Here is a 9,220-nt window from a genome sequence, read left to right as displayed (position 1 = left end):
GGAGAAGATAATAATCTCTCTCAAGAAATTTCATCCAGTAAATCCCTACAAAGGCGCAACGGTCAACTACTGGGCAGGGTATTTGTGAATGGGGGAAGGGTGGTTGAGGGGAACAGAAAGCTCAAAAATTTGAGTCATTGACCCAAAATGCAGCTCCCGGGTTTACACTGTTTTGGCAACATTTACTGACCGTTGGCAGGTGGTTAAACTCTCTGTGTCCCATCTATAAAAATAAGGAAAAAACAACTTCATAGGATTTTTGTAAGATAAAGTCATATTTATTAGAATAGTGCTTGACTTACTGTAATCATATATGTTAGGTATTATTCCCCCTAAATAGCTGGCAGAGAAAACAAAACTTACCAACTGGTACACAGAGCTTTAAACAACGTCTTGGATCATGCTTATGTATGTGAGTCCATCTTCAGTTACAGATTTTTCATAGTTCCATAGTTTGCTTATTTCAGTCCCGCAATGAGTAGCATTCCTCACAGGGTGGCAGCAAATCATTTGAAATCATATACAGTTATGTGATTTGGTTGTTGTTGTTTTGTTTTGCAATCTTCAGTTTCTATTTCATTTCAGTAACTTCACTGTTTAATAAGCTCGGTTAGTGTTTCCTTTAGTTTTGAATAATCCATTCTATGAGTTATCTTTTTATCCCCATCTCATGAATTATCCATACTTCTTGCTGAAACATTAGAAACTATAAATAAGGCAAAAAAGATAGTCACTGCTAATACCTTTATGCATATCCTTTCAGATTTTTGTATACATATACCTATATAAAGAGCACATACATGTTTTTATAAAAAATGAGATAATGTACCTAATAGTTTATAAATTTTTTTTTCATTTAAAAATATATCCTGAACTCCTCTTCAGGTTGGTAAGTATATTTCAACACCATCGTTTCTATTTTGGGTAATTTACATATTAACAATTCCTTATTGAACATTTAGGTTACTCCATTTTTTTTTTTTTTTTGATAATGAAAAACCACACTTCACGGAATGTACAAAAACATCAAAAACATAAGACTAACTGATTTTCAAACAAGATACTAGTTATATTTTCAAATAATACGCTCAGTATATTTTCCTTCAACTTTTAGGTGACATACCTTTAAGCAGTGGATCCAACTGTTAGCCTGAAAAAACTATAATTAAGACACAGTTTTCCTTGTGTTTGCAGATTTTTTTGGACAATCTTTAGTATATTTTTACAATCACTTGTTGTCTAGTATGGGTGTCCTTGAATAGGTATTTAGAATATTTAGAACCTTAAAAATTGAGGGGTGCCTGGTGGCTCAGTCGGTTGACCATCCAACTTCGGCTCAGTTCATGATCTCACGGTTCATGAGTTCAAGCCCCGCATCAGGCTCTGTGCTGACAGCTCAGAGCCTGGAGCCTGCTTCAAATTCTGTGTCTCCCTCTCTCTCTGCCCCCCCCCCCCCCGCTCACACTCTGTCTCTCTCTCAAAAATAAATAAAGATAAAAATTAAAAAAAAAAATTGGAAAGTAATTCAGAAGAAAAAAGTGTGGCTTCCAGACCTGAAGTAAAAGATACCATTTGGAAAGTGATAAATTTGGTCAGAACCACCATCAGCCATTTCCTTGTGGTTTTCAGCTTTGGTGTTATGTTTAAATAGGCTCTCCTGGGCACCTGGGTGGCTCAGTCAGTTAAGCCTCTGACTCAGTTTCAGTTCAGGTCATGGTCTCTTGGTTTGTGAGTTCAAGCTCCGCATTGGGCTCCGCGCTGGCAGTGCAGAGCCTGCTTGGGATTCTCTCTCTCTCTTCTCTCTCTCTGCCCCTCCCCGGCTTGTGTGCTCTGTCTCTCTGTCTCTCTCTCTCTCTCAAAAATAAAAAATAAAAATAAAAATAAAAAATTGGCCCTCCTCACCCTAAAATTATACAAGTAGTTAGTAATTGTTTATAGTTTCATCTTTTTAAAAAATACAAATATTAAATTCAATAGGAATTTTGTAATATATGCTTATGATATGAGGTAGGGAACCTGATTTTTCCCACACTGACAAACTAGTTCACTTAACATCATTTATTGAATAATCTGTTAATTCCTGAACTTGACTAGAACTCATTCAAATGAAAGTTTACCTTCAAAGATGTCATCTTAGGTTACCCACTTCATTCAAGTATCCATTCACAAACCTTTCGCCAAACCTTTGTATACATTCACAACCTGTCACTGAACAAACTTTCATTGAACAATATTATGAGTCAATACTGTCGGTCCCTAAGGGTACAGCTAATAAAGACACAGTGTCTGCCTTCAAGGAGCTCACAGACTAGTCAGGGAGAGGGGCAAAGGAACCCAGTAAAACAACTTGGTGGATTGAGGTGATATTGGTACTTCCAAAGGACAGCTAAATAGAAGGGAACTAAACAGACGGCTGGAGAGGAGTAGGAGGTGGGGTCAGTAAAGGAAGACTTTTGGAAGGAGGTGATCTCGAGCTTAGTAGTAAAAGGAGAATCTTCTAAGCAGAGGTAATGGCATGTGCAAATGCACGGAGGCTTCTAGGAACCGCACACTGTTCTTCACGACTGGAGCCCAAGCTGTGGGAGGATGAGTGGGTGTGAAAGGCCAGTAACAAAAATAAGCCATCAAAGGCCAGATGAAAGGGGAGGTTTTTTTAATGCTAAGTATTTGTTCAGAGCCACTATAATGAGCAACGTGGAAAAGGAATCAATTATTACTTTATAATTGTGCTCCAAAAGAAGAGATTGAAACATGTCCCTTGCAATGACAGCATTGTTAAGTTCTGAGAGAACCACTTTGAAAGCGGCAATATTCATTTGAAAATATACTTCAGTACGTGTGTTAAGATCATTCATGTTACTTTGTCATACTTCATCTATCAAAACAAAAGCACTTAGCCAAAATAGGCTTGCAGAGTGCTGAGTCTATACCTGCTTCTCGCCCTCACTGCAACCTGGGATCAGAGAGGTAAGATGTGAGATGACGAAGAAGACATTTCAGACAATGCTAGGAAAATGCTTGTGTAAATTCAAATTTTCGAAGGTAGAATGTACATTAAACAAACCTCTTGAATAATACTGCCCTCCCCACTGTATAATTTTATAGGCAGATTGTTATTCTTGCTTATGAGCATATAAACTCAGTGATGTTCGGCAGCTCACCCATAATTTTTGAAAAAAATGTGAAGTCTCCTTTTCACGTGGGCTGAAGATGTCTTTGCTGGTTGAGCTTGAGGGTAAAACTGGATACAATTATGTATTCATTTAATTATTCATAACTTGAGACTGCGATGCAAGTATATATATTTTTTTCACTTCTTCACTTTATAAAATTCTAAACTAAACCCAGCAGCAGTTTTGTCTTTGGCATGGTGACAAGTTTCTTTTCGACAATGAACCAGTAAAAGAAATAATTCCAGAGAGAATTGATGCTTCCCTATTTCTGAAAATGAAATCGACGGCACACATATATTACACATCACTGTTGCGAGATGTTTCCACATTTCACAGAGCCCAGCACATGTTTTTAAGAAATGTTTCCATATGCAGAATTAGACTATGGCCATTTAGGAGGAAAACGAGGTTAATTTGCCAGAGAATTTTAGTCCACAGGACTTTAAGTATTCATCTCATTCAGGGAAATAGGTTATGGATTGAAGTCATGTGAGAGCAAGAGCTCAGATCTGGAGAAAGTCATGTTTGTTGAAGATGAGACAGGATATGCATTTCATTCAACGTAAGTAAGAAAAGTCCAGTGCTACTTTCGAATGCTCATCAAAACTAATACTGTGAACAAATCTTAGAGTCCACATTCAAGTCCTCTGTGAAACTGTTTCTGCAACGTCATGAAAGAAATAACAAATAGGAGTTTACAGGTATCTGAGGATATACATTTTATGATCTAAAAGAACAAAATCTGGACAAATCATAGCAACAATTAAACTGGACATCATGGTTGACATTTGGAAAGAATGTCACCTACCCCGAACAGGGGTCATTACGAAAAACCACGCCCCTTATTAATTAATGCTCTTGCAAAAGTACTGAGACCTAGTATCCCCGTGCTTGGTTTATTACTAAAATAAAGAGTAGCTTTGAAGAGAGCAGGAGATTTGACTCTTCTTTGTCTCAGTGTGGCATCTATATTTGGAAACATGCAAATAAGTGATAGCTTCCAATTAGAAAAAAGCAGTTTGATTGACTGATTGATGATGATGATGATGATTTTTACCAGTGATAATGCTTTTCAAATTCTTCCTGGGCTGGGTAAATAAAAGTGAGAATCTTCTAAGGTCATCCAGACTAATACAAAATTAGATATAACACTGTCATTCACCAATGCATTTATCATTTATTCTGCATCTTTAGAGTCAAAATGCAGTCTTATTTGCTTTAACAAAACAAGTGTATTTCAAAATGCACAAAGAATTGTTGGGCCAATTGGGAATTACATGCTACTTAACAAAGCAAAGTGCTAACACGGCTCTACGTAAGGCAAATGCACTTTTATTTAATTTCATACAAATATAAACATTAAAAGGTGATATCATCTAGTTCACTATTGCAATAGGCTGTATGTCCTACAAATGTATTTCCAAAAATACTTCACTTCCTAAGAGTAACTACCTCAACTGAGAGAATCTAGATCATTATGTATATTTTAAAACAGCACAGGTAAAAGTGCGGGTAAAATGTACTAACTCAATTCTTTTTAATGAATGTCAGTACAATGAGGAGAAAATATTAATATTGTAACATTATTTTTCATTTACATGGTTCCCTTAGGATACTTAAAGCAATACTTTTTTCCCCTATATAATTGCTAAAGCACCAAACAGTACTCACTGAGAAAAAGTAGGACACTTTCCAGTTTCAGGTATGTATGTATGGAATGGGGAGACATGAAAGACAGAAGTTTACCATGAATTATCAGCTTTAAAAGATCCTTAGTCTCTAAAACTCTAGATTTTTTTTGAATGGAATACTAATTTTTCAGCAGGTCACTCATTAATGTGAGGGACTTTTCATATACATAGATGGGAGATGCTATTCCATTAGACAATGCCCTTACTCAAGCACTATTTACAAAAATTGTATCTAGTAATCTTGGTGTGCAGTTTGGGATATGAGAGAGTGTGGGGCGAATTTAAATCAATAAGACGACTAATGCCTGAAATTACATTATTAGTCTTTCTTAATTAGCTTATGACACTGATTCATGTTAAAATGCAATTATTTTTCATAGAGGGTTTAACACATAAACTTTACGTTAAAATGGAAGGCCAGGGACCGGACGGGGATTAGGAGAGGCATTCTAGTCCTTACTCTGCTACAGTCTCTGTGACCTTGGGAAAGTTCTCTGTCTTCTGCAGATCTTCAATTTCCTTGTCAGTAACTAATGGGGTATCCAAGACTCATTTTGCCTCATTTTTATTATTTTGCTGAAAGCCGAGCTTATCGTTTCCTTAAATTTTAGAAATTCACTCAAATGTTTTATGGGTGCTTAAGTACAAATACCTGAAAATTACACACCTTCATATTACTGTCTGTCTTAGAAAAAATTGGCTTTAAAAAACCCCAATCCAAGTGCATACGTAAAACCCATGCCGGATAATAGGAAAGACACTTTAAAGAATCTGAATATTTACCAGGGATATTGGTATTTACAGTTTGCAGGTTTGCACAATACAGTAGATAAAGCCCTGAACTCAGAATAAGCAGATTTCCTTTAAAATTCCAACCAGACCATTGAAGATCTCCCCCACACTCCATATGCAGTATGTATTCTCTAAGACTAGGAAACAGGCAACAGCAAATGAAGAAAAAGATGGTAGTCTCAGGGAGTCTCAGGCACTGCCTTGAAGTGATCACTTTTGTTTAAGGACCATTATGACAATTAGGAGTTCCTTCAAAGTTTAGTTTATGAGACTGCCTCTTAGTTTTTGCTTTCGTTCTTTAAAAAAATTTTTTTTAATGTTTATTTTTTGAGAGAGGGAGAGACAGAGCGTGAGCAGAGGAGGGACAGAGAGAGAGGGAGACACAGAATCTGAAGCACGCTCCAGGCTCCGGGTTGTCAGTACAGAGCCCGCCATGGGGCTCGAACCCAAGAACTGCGAGATCATGACCTGAGCCAAAATGGGTCACTGAACTGACTGAGCCACACAGTCAGTTCTTTAGTCCTTCATCTGACGTGAAGGGACAGAGGACACATGCTGAAATGAAATCACTTGAAACTTGTCCCTCTTTTTCATTTTAATAATTCCTTTTGTGATTTGACTATTAAAAAAGACATTCTCTAGCAGGCCAATTTCTTGGCACAGCTATATATTTTTTAAAGTATTAATAGGAATGTATATAGTTTTCGGTTCTTAGAGTATATTTTCTAAAGGTGTCCCGGGAGCCTTGGAAATAAGGGGTCTTTTTGTTAAATTAGTAAATCTAGCAAAAAACCCAAAAATCTCATTTCAATTTATTTCAGAACAAAAAGTCACAGGTCGTGGTCTTCACTGCCCATCTTCCCCCACATCCTCATAAATTGATTAATTTTTGATCTAGGAAAGAATAATTCATTTTTATCTTCATTTAATTTTAATAGTCAAGGAGTAGTCTATAGAGATTGAATAAATTTAATCCTTCTGCAATTAGTGTCAAATGAATTCTTCCTGGATGTGGATAACGAAAGAAATACAGACCCTCCCACACACTGACAGAAAACTTTATCAGGTTTAATGTTTCATGTAAATGATCCTACTTGAAAGGAAGCTTGTCTTGCTTTCTCTCCTCCCTTTCTGTCCTCGTTGTTTGTTTTTAAACCTAAACTTTCTCTCAGCTTCTCTGAGAACTGTAGTCTTCACTGGATCAACCACATGATCCCACAAGGATAACATTCTGCCACTGACTTGTCTCTTTTGGGTAGAGGAATTAAATTTTTCCCCTGATCCATTTTACAACCACATAACTTCTGTGGGATGCTCCAGTGAGGATGATAGGGTCAGACCTCACAAGAAAGGTCTGGATATGTTCTGTGCGCAGCAAGCGGATAGGATTATTGTAAGTAACCAGTGGCTGCACGCAACACGATCCATTTGGATCATCTCAGATTTGTCACCCAGAGGTGCCTTTTCCGAGCAGGAATGTTGTCCTTCCTATGGGGGAAGCCCAGACACAAAAAGCCACCAAGCACATCAGCATCCAAAACATCTTAAATACCCTTTCTTCTTTCTTGCCTTTAAAATCAACATTTGAGTTTATAGGATTGACATCTATATAGGTTTTATAATTAACTATCTTAATACATGAAGAATATAACAATCTAATACACCTCCTTTAATTTCTAGTGCAGTTATAAAAGCATACGGGCTATTACTAAACATGACTCATCAGGATTTTTTTAAAAAGATAATTTAGTTATCTCTTGTCAAGTCACTATTTAATGTTACTTTCTATATTTGCTGTGATAAGCATTAAAATCTGTATATTGGTTGATAAATCATTGTTTAGGAGTGTCTAAAGGGTTCAGTAAATTGTATGAAATTGCCATAGTGTAATAAATGGTTATTTGATAATGAATGAAATTGTTTGAAAATACTGTTAAAATGTCAAGTTTAAACATATAGATCATCACTCAAAAGGAAGGCAAACATGGAAACCACAGTGACATCATAAATATACGGCAATAAACACATTTATTTATATCGGGCAAGTTGTAGGTACTTTGTATAAATGTGTACAAATTGATATATGAAGTTAATTTCAATCTGTAAAAGTAATTGCATTGGTTTAACTTATTTAACTCTCCTTACAATAATATTTATTGCAGAAAAAGAAGGTAAAGAAATAAATGATGATAAATAGATAAAATACATAGGAAATGGGAATTGTTTTACAACTTAATTACACTGTCACATAAAATTATCACACAAATACACCAACCAGACAGCAGAAATACATTAAAACTCTATTATCCAATGCAGAGAACAGTTTTTTGTTGGCCTTTATTTCATTTGCACATTTAAAATAATTTTTATTTTTTTCTACCAGCATAAAATGCAAAACAATGTTGAAAGCAAAAAGAGTAAGTCAGGAACAAAATTTTTCTAAAAGAAATGTTCTGTTTTATACAATAGTGTGGAAAATTGACATAAAATCTAAGAAAAGTGCAGCAAAAGCATTCCCAATTCCCCACAATAGCTATAGCGAAGAAGTAAATTCGGGAACTCAATAGAAAATAAAACTAATTGATTTGTTTTTAAAGATTTTAGTTTTTAATTTTTTAAGGTAATCTCTACCTGCACTGTGGGGCTCAAACTCACGACCCAACGATGGAAGAGTCACAGCCCTACCAAGTGAGCCAGCCAGGTGCCCCACTAGCTAATGGCTTGGTGAGACTGGTGCAGAAATCATAAGATGAGCACATAATTTAGTAGCTGTACATCTTTAACGGCAAAACATTTCATTCTGGGCTAAGTAAATATATATGGCAAAGATTCACTGGTTTTTAAAAGTCAACTCAAATTCCCTAATACTTAGTTGGTATGTGCTAGATACTGGGGGTGTTACTTTGGCTTTGTCCAGGAAAGGCTGATCATCTAATAGGGGAGATGAGACATGTTCAGAAGAAATAAGGCATATTTGTTGATCTGTATATATGCTTACTCTGCTGTTAGTTTCTCAACCATAAATTGGGACCAGAGTATAGAGTCACAAAACTTTCCAGTAAAATTCTTAAAATTTGGTATTGATCGCCATCTTTGATATCTAATCCTAAAACTTCTGCAACACATTTCATATCTACTCTTGTAACATATTTAGGTTATGAGGGCAAAAATAATTTCATTTATTATATGGAAATTTAAAATTTATAATGAAAAGTACACAGTTTAGTTTGGGAAAAGTGGACATGATAATTAAACTAGTCAAAGAGAAACAGTCATTGAAGGGTTGGATGAGAATTAAAAATAATTACGAGAGTGAAAAGCTTAAAGGTTTAATGCACTTAGTAACAGAAAGTGATTCAAAAGCATATCATGCAATTTCTTTATGAGGGTCAAATATTTAACCATGGATAATAAACTAACTTTTTAGATGATATTTAGTTTTTATGAAACAAAGCCATATTTCTTTCTCAAATCTCATTTTTCTCAATATCCATTCAAATAGAAGGCAAATGTATGGGTCTTTCACAGTCTGGAGGTTAAATAGGACCCTGTAAACACAATGCT

The sequence above is a fragment of the Panthera pardus genome, unplaced genomic scaffold, assembly GCF_024362965.1.
Source record: "Panthera pardus isolate Hobbes unplaced genomic scaffold, ASM2436296v1 HiC_scaffold_24, whole genome shotgun sequence".
NCBI classification, from domain to species: domain Eukaryota; kingdom Metazoa; phylum Chordata; class Mammalia; order Carnivora; family Felidae; genus Panthera; species Panthera pardus.
Note: the sequence above shows the minus strand (reverse complement) of the source record.